This window comes from Acomys minous, assembly GCF_964271855.1.
Source record: "Acomys minous genome assembly, chromosome: 3".
In the NCBI taxonomy this organism is placed as follows: Eukaryota; Metazoa; Chordata; class Mammalia; order Rodentia; family Muridae; genus Acomys; species Acomys minous.
This window is the reverse complement of record NC_140485.1, coordinates 7,303,051-7,318,697: the sequence shown is the minus strand read 5'-3', so window position 1 is coordinate 7,318,697 and position 15,647 is coordinate 7,303,051. Positions and strand designations below refer to the sequence as shown.

The following is a 15,647-nucleotide window of genomic DNA, read 5'->3' as shown; positions in this document are numbered from 1 at the left end:
CCTTACTAGAGGACCCACATGAAGCCTGGGCTGCCTACCTGCTACATCTGTGTAGAGGGTTAGGACTAGTCTGTTCATGGTCCTTGGTTGGTGCTTCAATCTCGGCAAGCCCCTCTGGGCTCTGTTGGTGTTCTTGTGGAGGTTCTGTCACCTCCAGGTCCTTTTCTCCTTCACTGTTCCACAAGACTCCCTACACTTCTCCCAATGTTTGGCTGAGTCTCCACATCTCCTCTCAGAGGAAAGCTATGTTAGGCTCCTGTCTGCAAGCATAGCAAAGTATCATTAACAGTGTCAGGGGTTGGCTCTTTCCCATAGGGTGGGTTTTAGATTGGGCCAGGCATTTGTTGGACAGTCCCTCCATCTCTGCACTATCTTTATCCCTGCACATCTTAGAGGCAGGGCAAATTTTCAGTCAAAGTATTTGTGGGTGGGTTGGTGTTCCCCTCTCTCCACTAGGAGTCCTGTCTGGCTAGAGGGTATCCTCTTCAATCTCCAGGACCTCTGCTACCGGGAATCTCAGCTAGAGCCACCCTCATATCCTCCCAGGAACTTACTCTGTTCTGTCTCCAGCCTGTCACAGAGATGCCTTTGCCGCCACACACCCCCCCCCACTCCCTCCCGCTGTCCCCAGGTCTGATATCCACCCTCATGTCTGTGTTTACTCTCTTGCCTTGTTGCCTTTTTTCAATCACTTCTTCTGTCTATTCTAATTCCCCTTCTGAGTGAGATTTAATCATCACCTCTTGGCTCCTCCTCATTACTTACCTTCTTTGGGTCTGTGGACGGTAGTATATTTATCCTGTATTATATGGCTAAACTCCACTTAAAAGTGAGTACATACCATGCAGGTCTTTCTGGGTCTGGGTTACTTCACTCAGGATGATCCTTTCTAGTTCCGTTCATTTGCTTGTAAATTTCATAATGTCCTTATTTTTAGTAGCTAAGTAGTATTCCATTATGTAAACGCACCACAATTTCTTTATCCATTCTTCAGTTGAGGGACATCTAGGATGTTTTCAGAATCTGGCTATTATGAATAAAGCTGCTATAAGCGTAGTTGAGCATAGTTGAGCAAGTGTCCTTGTTGTATGGTGGAGCATCTTTTGGATATATATCCAGAGTAGTATAGCTGGGTCTTGAGGTAGAGCTATTCCCAGTTTTCTGAGAAAGCCCCAAATTGATTTCCAACATGGTTGTACAAGTTTGCATTCCCACCAGCCATGGAGGTGTGTCCCCTCTCTCCACATCCTCACCAGTGTGTGCTGTCTTTTGAGTTTTTGATCTTAGTCATTCTGATGGGTGTAAGATGGAATCTCAATCATTTTTAATTGAATTTCCCTGATGACTCAGAATGTTGAACATTTCTTTAAGTGCTTCTCAGCCATTCAAGATTCTGCTATTGAGAATTCTGTTTAGCTCGGTGCCCCATTTTTAAATTGGGTAATTTTGTTTGCTAGTATTTAACTTCTTAATTTCTTTATAAATTTTGGATATTAGGCCTCTGTCAGATATAACATTGGTGAAGATATTTCCCTAATCTGTAGACTATTTTGTCCTACTAAGAGTGTCCTTTGCCTTACATAAGCTTTTTAATTTCAAGAGGTCCCATTTATTAATTGTTGGTCTTAGAGCCTGAGCTGCTGGTTTTCTGTTCCAGAAGTTGTCTCCTATGCTAATGAGTTTAAGAATGGTTCCTAGTTTTCTACTAAGGTGGTTGATCAACTTGGACTTGATCTTTTTGCAGGGTGATAAAAATACGGGTCTATTTGCATTTTTCTACATGTAGGCATCCAGGTAATCTGGCACCATTTGTTGAAGATGCTCTCTTTTTTTCCATTGTATGGTTTTAGTTCCTTCATCAAAAATCAAGTGTCCATAGGTGTGTGGGTTTGTTTCTGAGTCTTTGATTTGATTCCATTTGTCAATAAGTCTATTTCTATGCTACTACCATGCAGTTTTTATTACTATTGCTCTATAGGACAGCTTGAAGCCAGGGATGGAGATAACTCCAGAAGTTTATTTATTGTATAAGATTGTTTAGTTATTCTTTTTATGTTTTTCCATATGAAACTGAGAATTGTTCAAGGTCTGTAAAGAATTGTGTTGGTATTTTGATGAAATTGCACTGAATCTGTAGCTTGCTTTAAGGAAGGTGGCGGTTTTTCTATGTTAACCCTACCTATCCATGAGCATAAAAGATCTTTCCATCTTCTGATATCTTCAATTTCTTTCTTGAAGTTGTTTTCATACAAGTCTTTCACTTGCTTGATTAGTTTATGTTTTTTAGATACTTTCTATTTCCCTAATTTCTTTCTCAGGCCATTTGTGTTTTGTATACAGGAAGGCTACTGATTTTTTTTTAGTTAATTTTGTATCCATTCACCAGTTGCTGAAGGTATTTATCAGCAATAAGAATTCCCTGGTAGAATTTTTGGGGTCACTTATGCATATTATCATATTATGAGCAAAAAGTGATAGTTTCACTTCTTTCTGATGTAGATTCCCTCGATCTCGTTTAGTTGTCTTATTGCTCTAGCTAGGCCTTCAAGTACTATATTGAAGAGACACAGACTGGGAAGCCTTGTCTGTCCCTGGTTTCAGTGGGGTTGCTTAAAGTTTCTCTTCATTTAGTTTGATGCTGGCTATAGGCTTCCTGTATATTGCCTTTCCTATGTTTAGGTATGTGCTTTGTATTCCTGATCTCTCCAAGACTTAAGGGTTTGAGATTTAGCCAAATGCTTTTTTTTGGAATCTAATGAGATGATCATGTGGTTTTCTTTCAGTTTACTTACATGATGGATTACATTGGTGGATTTCTGTACATTGAACCACCCCTGCATGCTTGGGATGAAGCCTACTTGATCATGATGGATGATATTTTTTATGTGTTCTTGGATTTGGCTTGGATTAGGTCTTTGAGTATTTTCTTGAGTGTTTTTGCATGTATGTTCATAAGGGAAAGCGGTCTGAAATTCTCTTTCTTTGTTGGGTCTTTGTATGGTTTAGGTATCAGGGTGGCTGTGGCCTCATAGAATGAGTTTGACAATGCTTATTCTGTTTCTATTTTGTGGAATAATTTGAGGAATATTGGTTTTAGCTCTTTGAAAGTCTGGTGGAATTCTGTGCTGAAACCATCTGGCCCTGAGCTTATTTTGGATGAGAGACTTTTAATTACTGTTTCTATTTCCTTAGGGGTTATAAAACTATTCAAATTGTTTACTCAATCTTTATTTACATTCTATGAAGAATCTATCAAGAAAATTGTCCATTTCATTTAGAGTTTCAAATTTTGTGGCAGACAGGCTTTTTGAAGTAAGACCTAATGATTCTTTGAATTTCCTGTCTGTTTTATGTCTTCCTTTGGATTGTTGATTTGGATACTATCTTTCTGCCTTTTACTTAGTTTGGCTGAGGGTATGTCTATCTTGTTGATTTTTCTCAAAGAACCAGCTCTTGGTTTCATTGATTCTTTGTATTGTTCTCTTTGTCTCTAATTTATTGATTTCAGCCCTGAGTTTGATTATTTTCTTCTGTCTGCTTCTTTTTGTTCTAGAGCTTTCAGGTGTGTTGCTAAGTTGCTAGTAGGGATATCTCTACTTTCTTTATGAAGGCACTTAATGCTATGAACTTTCCTCTTAGCACTGCTTTCATTGTGTCCCATAGGTTTGGGTGTGTTATGCTTTCATTTTTATTGAATTTTTAGTTTATTTAATTCCAAAAAAATATATTTTGTATTTGGAGCCTTCATTTTTTACACTATTGGGGTTAGAGATTATACATAGTTATTACTCAGTGAGCCTCAACAGACTTAGTTCAGTGTTAATCCACAGCAAACTATCTCCTTTCCAGAGTTAACATCATCATCTGGTAAAAAAAAATAAAAAATAAAAAAATAAAAAAATAAAAATAAAAAACATGGAACAACTGGAACTTTAGCAGAGTAATTGAAAACAACAAGATTATACCACTTTTGACTCTTATAAATGTTCTGTAAAAGTCAGTATATAAGGGGGAAAAGTTCATTTGGACTCTTGGCCTTGAGGAATGGCAGGAGTATCTAGACAGGAAAAAAGACACGTAAGTTCCAACAAAACTTTTAAGGTCATATCCACAGTGACTAAAGCCAATTCTTTCAAAACTATTATACATAATGAAACAGGTAAAGGCCAATGAATTAAATGACCACTCAGCATTACTAAGTTGATTTTATTCCAGGAATGCAAGGATAATTTAATAGATGCCAATAAATAAATTATTGGCATTAAATAGTCTGGAAGATAAAAATCATATGATCATTTGAATATTTTTAATTCTATCAGATGTTTCAGCAACATTTATTTATAAATGCCCCCTCAAAATATTACACCTTTATAGGACAAACATGGCCAGCATTATACAGAATGATGAAATGTGAAAGCATGGCTTTTAGGAAGAGGAAACAGGCTATCCGGATGAGACCTGATACGCTGTGATCATGTGGTGGAGAAGGAGGTCCTTTTCTGACACAGGCCTAGGGGAGGGGGGAATGGGAAGATATAAGTGAGGGGATAACAATAGGGATGTAATCTGAATAAATTATTTTTCTTTAAAGCATGTCCTCTAAGCCCAGGATGCCACTACTTTTTAACTGCTATGACAAAATACCTGGTAGAAACTATGTAAAGGAAAAAAAGTTGGCTTTATTTAGCATGGTTCCTTAGGCTGAGGTAGCCTGTTTTGCTGATGATGGGACCTTGTAAAATGACCTTCTAATGACTTGGAGCATCAGGAAGCAGAATACTAAACCAGAGTTGGAAATGAGTACAAACTTCAGCTCCCTGTTTCTAAATATCCCATGTTATCCAGACAGACCTTACTTACAATGGTTTCTACCACATCACAAAATAGTGAAACTATTCAGAAACCAAGTGTTCAAAGTCCTGAGCCCATGGTGGACCTTTCCCATTCAAACCATTAAGAAGGAACGTGTTCATTCATCACTCTTTACTAGATATGGGTACTAGAAATCTTAAATGGAACAATAAAAATGTAAAACTGGAAAAGAAAGGTAAGGGAAATCTTTTTGGGTTTGCAGATGATATGATTCTTTATAGAACGACAGAGAAATTCAGTTAAATCGCAGTACACAGATTGTGTTATAAAACCAGTTGCGTTTCTGTATATTGGTAAAGTTTTTCTGAGAAACCTCTAGAAAATGAGTGGATCTAAACAGAAGCATAGTAGTCTTTCCTCTGATTCCTGACAGTGAACTCAAGGGGACCAGCTGCTCATGCCCTGCTATCTTCCCTTCCCATCCCCACCAGGGTGGACGGTATCCTTTCTTAAATGGCAGCATAGAAAATCTCTTCTTCCCTTACTTTGTTTCTTGTCAGGCACCACAATGAGAAAAGCAACTAATATGAAACCAAAGCGTTTCCCTAGAGAAGTGGAACAACAGCAGCAAAAAACCTAATCATAGCAAAACAGAAAACAACAATAACTACAAAATGCAATTCTCTAAAAAAAAAAATCCAAGGTAAAAGCATGGAAGTTCTTGCAAGGTCAGAATCCACATTTAGAGGATTGAAATTTCCCTCGCTGTACAAAAATCAACTAAAAGGGCACCAGAGACCAAAATGTATTACCCATTTGAGAAACCAGAGGAAAACACTTTATGTCCCTGGTCTGGACAATGATTTTTCCGGAGAGGATCCAAAGAGCAGGAGGAAAACTTTACAAGTAGGACTACATCAAACTGCAAAGCATCTATGCAGCTTGTGAAGCAACATACATGAGAGACATCCACAAAGTGAGAGGGCTGTTTGCAAGCTACATATCTGACAGGAAGAATATCCAGAATAGAGTCTCCAAAACTTAAAAGCTAGTTTTCTACCTAATAAGAAAATGGCCCAAATAGGCACCTCTCAAAATATCAGTGGCCGACTAATATATTGAAAAAAAAATGAATATCATTAGCCATCAGGAAAATAAATGCAAATCACTCCATTCTGCATCATTATTGATTTTAAAAGGTTGATGAAAGTGTGGTGAATAAGAACTTACCCAGTGTTGGTGGCAAGGTAAATCAGTATACTCACTGTGGAAAACAAAATGAGGTTTTCTCAGAGAATGAGGTTTTCTCAGAGAAAGAAAAATAGGATTTCTAAAAGATATAGCTCATAGGAGTTGGGGAAGGAGAAACTGTAATCACAGTATATTGTATTGAAAAAACCTACTTTCCATAAGAGAAAAAAGGGGAAAACATATAGCCACCCAAGTTCTTATCACAGATCAGCATAGCACATATTTATTGCCACATGTCCTCAAGGAAAATGTCATAATGGAATTTAAACCTGCACTTTACAGCAAACTGAATGGAACATAATATAGTACGTTAAATGAAATAAGCTATTAAACAAAAATGTCAACAGGAAATAGGGTAGTGGTAGTTAGGGATTGAGAAAAGTCTAGCTTGCACATGGGACAGAGGTGAGGTTGTTGCTGGGACAGTGTACATTGTATGGATGAATATAAACATGACAGTGAGCCCCATTCATATGGGTGCTATGGTTTTGACACAGTCTAAAAATCTTATCTTTCCACACAAAGTAATGGCAGCCATCACTGAACCAAACAAAATAAGTTAAACAAGAGTTTAACTCTCAGAAACACTGTGTTGAGTGAAAGGAGCTGGGCACAAGGAGATGCTTGTGTGATCCTGTTTGTAGAGATCTCATTTGTAGAAAGTTCTATATTAGGAAATACTACCTCACAATTGTTGGTTCCAGCAGGAATGGACTTTAGATCTTGATAGTTTCATAGACCAAATGTAAATTGTAAGACTAGAAGCAATTCCTATGCATTTCCTTGAAGGTGGACTAGATCTCAGTTTTAAAAGCCAAACTAAAGTGACCACAGACTCTTCCAGAAAAAAATATTTGAGTTGTCTCATGGGTGGAGAACACAGGCAATGCTCAATTGGAAAGGTCTCATCAAACGCTTTTGCAAATCAGCATAGCTTAAGTTGATATTTACATGCGGGTCTCTAGAATCTCCGATGTAGACTAGGCGGGGACTGGAAGGACACTTCAAAGTTAGACTGTTCAAAGAATTCTTTGAGCACTTGAGTTAATCGCCCCCATCAGCTGAAGCAGGTTGTCATGTGGCCTACATTTATTAGCAGTGATTTATAAGATCTTTAAAGATACCATGTGCCAGCAATTACAGTTCAGATAGGCAAAGCCCTTTGATAGTCAAATAAGCTATTCCTAGGCTAGGCCTGTTTGAGGACTGAGACACTTCAAGGGCTGCATTAAAAAGGTATTCCTTGCTAAGTCTTGTGAAGATGCTTAGTCTTTAATCTAACAAATGGCTTCTCTTTGTCTTCCTCAGGGCCACAAGATGAAGCAAAGGAACAAAGAACTGAAGGGAAATGACACCCTCAGCATTGCAAGGCTTGGCCCTGGGGGACTTGGGAAGATGATAGTGTGTGCTGTGGAAGAGGGTGGGGGAGGGGGGGAAGGCAAGTTCACAGAAGAAAAGGGGTCCTTTGCTCTAATTCTGCAGCTGTGTTTTGTTCTGTTTACCCACAGGGGGAGATGAAAAAGAAAAAAAGAAAAAGAAAAAGAAAGCAAATTCCCTCCACTTGTGGGAGGCCCCATGCTAAGACTTCTTTCAGGCACTCAGTCTTTACCATTTCTGTCTTCTCTCTATGCCTCACCCTAGGGTCATGGTGATAGGGTTAAAACTCACCTGAGTCTCCTGGCTCCTGGCTCCTGTGTGCTTTCTTGGTTATCTCACAAAGCTGGTCATAGAGTGATTTCTTCCACAGAAAAAAGAAGGAAGGTGATCAATACCCTGCAGACTAAGTTTCAAGAATTACCACACCCAACATTGGTACAATCCACAGATAGAAGAGGAAGGTTAGAAAATGGGCACAAACCACAGAGAACACCTGGAAAGGGTCTGAATGAATCAGGAGTTAATGAAGAAGGTGAGACCTGGCAGCCACTATGGTCTCCACCTTCGCATCCAGGATGCCATTTTTGAGCCTCATTTTTGAGGCTAATTTCAAGCACTGTTTTCTTGGCCTATGTAGACTTCACTGTGTGCCTCCATATGGAGCCCACCATTGGCATGTGGTACACAATGGAAAAGGGTGTTATTATCACTAAGATCTAAGGGAGGGGCTTGCTTCATTTAGGACTCACAAAATATATTAATGACAATTTTAGTCTCCAAAGTTCCACTTGAAATCTCTACTTTTTCATAAACCAATACCCATGTTGACTCAAGTGTGATAGCCCACAGAGGCTCACAGTTGAGGTTAGGAGCAGTGGGAGCCATTGATTCCCATACTGGCTTCCTGGTCTGCTAATGCCAAGTTCAAGGATGGTTTGATGGTGCATCCACTCATCCAAAAGGTAGCCAGAACTATCAACTACTCACGAAGCCAGTGGAACAGTGCTAGCTCAAGCAATGAGGACAAGATGGGGCTGGGCATCATCCCAACCATGTGTTCCAAAACAAGCCTAAGGTCTCCCACTGCCTCTCGGGGTTACAAAGACATGGTAGCGTCTTTTGCATATTATCTTAGCCCCATGGTATTTTAGAATTATAATGTTTATCTTGCTATTCTTAACAGAAGGGGGAAAAGTGGAACTGACGACATCTAAAGTCAACAGTGAGATGGTATTTTATAAATATCTTATCCAAGTCTCTAGTTTTGCCCTTTCCTGTAGAAAATCCATCTTATCTTCCTATGACTAGTTTTGGCTGTTTTGAGTTAATTGCTGCTTCCAGGTAATTTATTTGGTATGATAGAATAAGTAGCAAATCATACCTCCGCATGTGTCACCTTTAACATCTCTTATTTTCATTAAGGCTATTCATCAACATAGCAAAAGCGATACTGCAGTAATTTCATAATGTTTCCCCATGGCCTTTTCTCTTTCTACAGTTTGACACGACAGCATATACCTCTCCATTTCGTGATGTTTTCTAGAACAGTGCTTCCTCTAAATAACCTAAGAAGGCTGCAATCCAAATAGATAGTGTCAGTGTTTCCTTCCATCTCCATAGCTATTTTACAAGCACCATCATTTTTGTGAAGTGCCTGACAAGGGAACCATGCTAGGAGAGATGTCCCCATAACTCCCAAGGGAAGTGTGACTCAGCCTCCTTTATGGAGTTACAGTGGAAAACAGCACACCAGAGGTAAGAGGGACAGCCAAGACTGAACTGATTCCAGCCCATCTTTCTCCTTATTACCAACGGCAGGCATTTTGTTCACTCAATTTGTGTGGGGATGGGTTAAGAAACAAGAAGAGAATTCTGTGAGAACTGTAGGAAAAGGAAAGCAACCTTTGGATTTAGGAAACAGAGGAGGAGGAGTCCCACTCTTAAATTCGCTTAAACTTCTTTGAATTAGAGTGCGTTTTCATTTTTTGTTTTGCAGTAGATTCTGGGTTGCTATGTAGCTGAATGCGTGTATGCTTTAAAACAAGTACTGCAGTTAATTTACACTTCAATAATCAAATGTAAAATTTTAGCTCTGGGCTAGACTGAAAGCATCACAAACAAGGAAAGCCTTTGTTTGCTGGCTCTGTCACGGCACAGACTGTACAATGCAGTGCATGTGGGAAGTGGTCCAGTGCTTCCACACATGAATTCTGGATGGCCAATTCCAACCACACTTCAGCCAGGCCACATGACATGAAGGGCAATAGGAGGCTAGGAGGAAAGCGACCCTGTTATTAGTCATGTTTGCATACAGAGGATTGAAGTAGGCCTTCCACATAAACAGTTGTAATTAAAAAGGTACTCATTTCAGGCTAGACAAAGGGGCTTTTCCTCTTGCTCATAACTGTTCAGATGATGGACACGTCGTCTTTGATAAAAGCTTACAAAGATGACATCTGAAGCACTGTCTATGCTATTGGGTCACATATTAATCATTGCAGCTAATTGTAAATCTTTCTATGAAACACTGAAAAGCCTCTTTGTGAATTAATACAGTTCTGCTTGATGCATTTGGTTTGCAAAGACATTTCTCTGTATGTGGTGCATGTCAGCTGTGCTTTGAAAAAACAACAAAGTTAGCAGAATATGTTCAATATATTTTCTCGGGAAATAGGGTTTTTATCATATGACTCATTAAGGATTTGCCTTACCCTGACATTTGTGATATAAAGGAAAATCAGGAAAAGAGTAATTTTCTTGAACAAGATATGTTTTTACTTGATGCGAATAAATGTAGTCTGTTGCTTGCAAGGGGGAAAAATGTCTTCTGGTATTAATAGGGTAACACGTGCCTCTTTTGTTAAACCAGTCTTGAAATGCTGGACAGCTTCTGAGTCTGTTTGTCTCTTTTCATCTGTGCCACACTCTATGACACTTAAATGACTGTTGCCTTCAAACTATATTTGTTAGAGCAGAGTGCAAATAAACTTCTTTGAGAGGATCATGTGGACTCATGTGTTCTGTGAAATTTGTTCTTTAGCCACAAGCAGTGACTCTGTATTCATTTAATGTTATCTATTTGGTTGTAAATAAGCATATTTGAAATTACCTCTGTTAGTCCACTTTGACTCAATGAAGCTTGTCCCTTACTGAGACAAACCAGAGTTTTGGCTACGTTTGCCACACTAAGGAGACGTTTCTATTAGATGCCCCCCTACACAGAACAACTTTATCTTTATACTAACTAGCATTCTAAGATGCAGACATAGGTTGCTTAGATAAAGACAATGGGCCCATCCTTGAGGTACATCCTCCATTACTGAAATTCTTCTCAAGTTCCTCCTGTGTGAGCTGTTGTTACTGCCTGGCTGTGTAACTGTGGCAGCCACGCCCTTCAATCTACTGTTGACAGAATCATGATAGATAAAATTATAAAGACGGCTCAAAGTGTGGCACAGGGCCACCGAAAATCACTGTGGAAAAAAAACCTCAATTCCCTTTCTAAAGTGAATATACATAAGCATGCCACCAAGTTTAATTCCAGTCTCTTTCAGAATAAATGCTACCAGTTCTCCAGTTGCGGTTCTTGTAGGCAAACGAACCTTCCATATAAGGCGAGAGATGGACTGGCCTAAGCACATCGAATCTGCTACACTAGAGGAGCATGTTTCCAGCAGGACATAAAATTTGAAGAGGAACTAAAAAGCAGGTAGCACAGCCCCCTATTTTAACAGGCACCCTTAACACAGTGGTTCACAGTGACAATGATGATTGTTTGACTTCATTCAAGCCCTGCTGAGCAGAATGCTTCTTTTATGCCCAGCTATTCAAGATTATCTCTATCATTCCATCTTACACCCATCAGAATAGCTAAGATAAAAAATTCAAGTGACACCACATGCTGGTGAGGATGTGGAGAGAGAGGAACACTCCTTCATTGCTGGTGAGAATGCAAACTAGTAGAGCCACTTTGGAAATCTATCTGGTGCTTTCTCAGAAAACTGAAAAAAAGGCTTCCTCAAGACCCAGCTTTTCCACTCCTTGGAATATACCTAGAAGATGCACCAGCATACAACAAGAACATTTGCTCAACCATGTTCATAGCTGCCTTATTCATAATAGCCAGAACATGGAAACAGCCTAAGTGTCCCTCAATAGAAGAATGGATAAAGAAACTGTGGTACATTTACACTATAGAATACTATTCAGTTATTAAAAGCAAGGAATTCCCAAAATTTGTGGACAAATGGATTGAACTAGAAATGATCATGATGAGTGAGTTAACCCTGAAGCAGAAAGAGTCAAATGGTATATACTCACTTATATCTGGACACTAGCCCAAAGGATATGTCCCATGAAAGTCTTCACTCACCAGGAAGGTGGGTCAGAGGGGAGGACATCCTATTGGGACTATAGGTGAGAGAAGCATGAGAGAATGGGGAAATAGAAGAATCCAGAGGGTCCTAGAAACCTATAAAAAGAACATTATGATGGGCGAATCTGGGCCCAGGGGTCCTGAACAAACTATGACACCAGCCAAGGACAATACATGCAGTAAACTTCGAACCCCTACCCAGATATAGCCAATGGACAGGACATTCTTACAGTTGAGTGGAGAGTGGGGACTGACTTTCCCATGAACTCTGGTGCCCCATATTTGACCACGTCCCCTGGATGGGGAGGCCTGGTGGCACTCAGAGGAAGGATAGCAGGCTATCAAGAAGAGACTTGATACCCTATGAGCATGTACAGGGGAAGGAGGTCCCCCTTAGTCACAGTCATAGGGGAGGGCAGTAAGGGGAAAATAGGAGGGAGGGAGTAATGCGAGGATACAAGGGATGGGATAACAATTGAGATGTAGTATAAATAAATTAATAAAATATATTTTTAAAAAATATTATCACTCATGTTTCTCTGATGATGCTTCGCCCAGCATTCAAACATGAGAATGGGGAGGGGAGGGGTTTCCCAACTATAGCAAGAGGGGCTGTAGAAAGAAATATGCTTTAGTTAAATGAATTTGTCTGTTTTGGTGTTGAATATTCACTCAGCTATCTAGATTCAAAGTGTAAACTCCCCACTGAAGCTATTTCTTGCTATGTAATTGTTTTTGCACCTCTTAGATTAATAACTTATTTTCTAAATACTATGCAATACAACTAATACTTAACCAATAGTTATAAATATTAAAGTTATAGTAGCTAAAACTATAGTTATGGGATATTTTAACATTGCATTACAAAATGGTTATAGTTAAGTTTTTAAGAGAGAACATTTACATTAAGATTTTTAGAAGCAGAAAAATGAGTACTGAACAAGGAATTGTCTTTTTCTTGTTTGAAATTCCATAAAATGGGGATGGGATAACCATTGAGATGTAACAAGAATAAATTAATTAAAAAAAAGAGATTCTATAGTAGGAAAAAAAAAGAAATTCCATAAAATGGGTAAATATTCAGCATCTATGCTGAATAATTTTATTTATTTATTTATTTATTTATTTATTTATTTTTCAAGACAGGGTTTCTCTGTGTTGTGCTGGCTGTCCTAGACTCACACTGTAGACCAGGCTGTCCCCGAACTCACAGCAATCTTCTTGCCTCTGCCTCCCGAGTGCATGTGCCACCACACCTGGCACTGAATAATTTTAAAAGGTAGCAATAGAAACTTTAAGGACACTAAAATGAAATTTTATGCATAATCTACTTAGCGATTTTATTTTTAATTTTAAAATTTTATTTTTAATTTACCAATAGTTCAAAGGAGAGAAAATGCACATGCATGCACACACATACCAGTACGTAGAAGAAACAACTACTGAGAAGTCACTTTATTGCTGCCTATTCCTCTGTATACACAAATCAATCAAAATAATGAGTTGAATTGATAAAATCATGTAAGCAATTCAGGTGAAATCTTTGATTTATTTTCACTTTATATTATTTTCAATATTGAATAAATCATACCCTGTGTCATAGATGTCCATTGCTTCTTCAGGTGGGTGTATCATACACATTTTCTCATCAATTATTTATTTCCCTAAGCCACTTAAAATATTTTATAATAATGGCTGGAGTTGCCTGTACCACTTTTCTGTTGTATGACACACAACTAGAGTTTTTCTTCCTTTAAATGAAAACTACTAGCATTCTTTTTTTTAAAACCCCAGTTTCATTCTACACCAGGCTACACTTTCAGGGGAGGCCCCAGGGTTAATGAATATTTAGCACTAATCACCAAATTAAGTTATAAAGTCATACAGCTAGCAATTATAAACTGAGAATGTCCACTTTCTGGGGGCCTCGCTGACCCTGAGGGCACTATAAACATGGACACTTAAACGTGTCACTATGAGAAATTGTTTCTCATTATTTCTTTAACTATCCCGTCTTCATTTACTAATGAGGGTGGACAGATTTCTGTCAGCTGCTTGTATTTCCTGATTGGGGAATTAATCTGTTCATGTTCTCTGGTCATTTATCACTGGGATTTTGCTTTTTTTTTTTTTTTGATATTTATGAGCTGGCTCTTTATATAGAGTTATCTTTATAGTCATGTTTCCTGCATAAATTTTTCTACTTGTCTTTCACTTGGTAATTGTGATTGTGATATTTTCTGACACACAGTCCTTTTTATCTCTCTTTGGAAGAAAGGCTATCTCCCATCACGTGGGCCTCCATGTCTTTTGCCATTGACAATACCTGCTGAGCTTCCTTTCTGCTTCTGCCTCTGGTGAAATCTACCTTCCCTGCTTCTGGGTCCTTCAATCCCTGAACATATTAGTGGCCAAAGCAACTCAAGACTGTACAGCGGGCCTAAGGATATGTGGGAGAAGCAGGAATGCTGCTCAGCGGTGCTGGGCAGAAAGAAACTTGGCCACACTCAGTCCGTGGCATGGCGCAGCGGGTCAGCGTGCTTGCAATGCAATCCTAAGGGCTCACGTTCTGTCACCAGAACACATGTTCAAATAACCAGAACAAACAAACAAAAAGAAAGAAAACTGGATGCCACAGTGTCTATCTGTGATCCCAACACTCCTGTGCTGACATGAGAAGAGACAGGCGCTTTTCTAGAAGCCTCCAGGCCAAGTGGCCCAGAGTTTGCAGCATGGCAAAACAAGAAACCCTGTCTCAGCAAGGTAGAAGTTAAAAATGACTCCTGAAAGTTGATCTCTAGTCCCTACATGCACACTGTGGCATGTACACACACACACACACACACACACACACACACACACACACACACACACACACACACAAATAAATAACATTTAAATTTAAGCTAAAAAGAATCTTGAGGATACAGAAGAATAGATTTATCTTTGTCTTGTCTCTATTCCTAGATTAATTTCTCATTTTTATTAAGGACACCTCACGCAGGAGAGTTGAGTGTCTCGATGAGCCCCTAACAGACACCTTTTGTCTTTGTCTAAGCAGAAGAACCTGTCCAAGGGTAGGCATGTCCCTCCTTTCTATTTTTCTTAAATCAGCTTCAGTGTTAATATGTGGCTCTATTTTCCTACCTACACCTTCAGTGAGGCTTGAATTTACTTTGTTATTTGGTGGTAAGTGACAAGTAACTGGACTTAGCTACCAAAATATTCCCAGGACCAATTATTAAGTGGCACACCCAGAGCCTCTACCCTGAGTCTGACTTCAGCACATGCTCCCTTTTCATTTCTCCAGGCATCTGTTTCCTTGGCTACCTCTCCTCCTGCTGAGGTTTGACTGGGTGTGATATGTCTACTGAGGCAAACTAGATACCTGCACTCTTCTTTATTTTCAAGTGTCCCTAACTATTGTGTATTGTTTAGTGTTCCTGATATGCCTTAAACACACTTCATCACACTTTTCCACCAAGAGATGATACCTCTTCTTTTTAAAATCCAATTATTCTCTCAGTGTCTGGGGAAGATGAGCCAATCAGACTCATCTTCTTATACTGAGGAGAAAAAGATACCTGTTTGATGTGGGCCCTTGTCTGCAGGTGGAGGAGACACTCCCAGTAGGCTTCATGAGGGGACATAGGTGAGCTGTATCCCCTGCTGACAAAACAACCCACCAGGCCCAAATGTGTTAAAAGGCTTGCAGGGACCAAAGCACAGACCCTCACCCATACAAAAGGTGTCAAAAGCTGACTCTTTGAAGAAAAACATATCAAAGGTGCCCTGGAGACAAGGCCCAGGAAGTGTCCTGGGAGTGGTTCCT

At 39.3% G+C, this 15,647-nt stretch overlaps 1 protein-coding gene and 1 long non-coding RNA gene across 6 annotated transcripts in view; one reads left to right on the top strand and one right to left on the bottom strand.

The window, feature by feature from the left end:
* MACROD2 (mono-ADP ribosylhydrolase 2) overlaps positions 1 to 10,442 on the top strand; it is a 1,913,815-nt gene extending 1,903,373 nt beyond the window's left edge. For all 4 annotated transcript variants that reach the window (XM_084774709.1, XM_084774708.1, XM_084774707.1 and 1 more), the window contains exon 19: positions 7,372 to 10,442. The gene's annotated coding sequence lies outside the window, so the exon portion shown is untranslated. The remainder of the gene's footprint in view (positions 1 to 7,371) is intronic.
* LOC311593438 lies at positions 4,319 to 7,816 on the bottom strand. Of its 2 annotated transcripts, XR_014777710.1 has the most exons (3): positions 7,732 to 7,816; positions 6,043 to 6,076; positions 4,319 to 4,510 (listed from the first exon to the last, which is right to left on the bottom strand). It is a non-coding gene; the product is annotated as an uncharacterized lncRNA (long non-coding RNA). The 2 variants fall into 2 exon arrangements; XR_014777711.1 differs by lacking the exon at positions 6,043 to 6,076 and having other exon boundaries at positions 7,732 to 7,801.
* Positions 10,443 to 15,647: the final 5,205 nt, after the last annotated feature.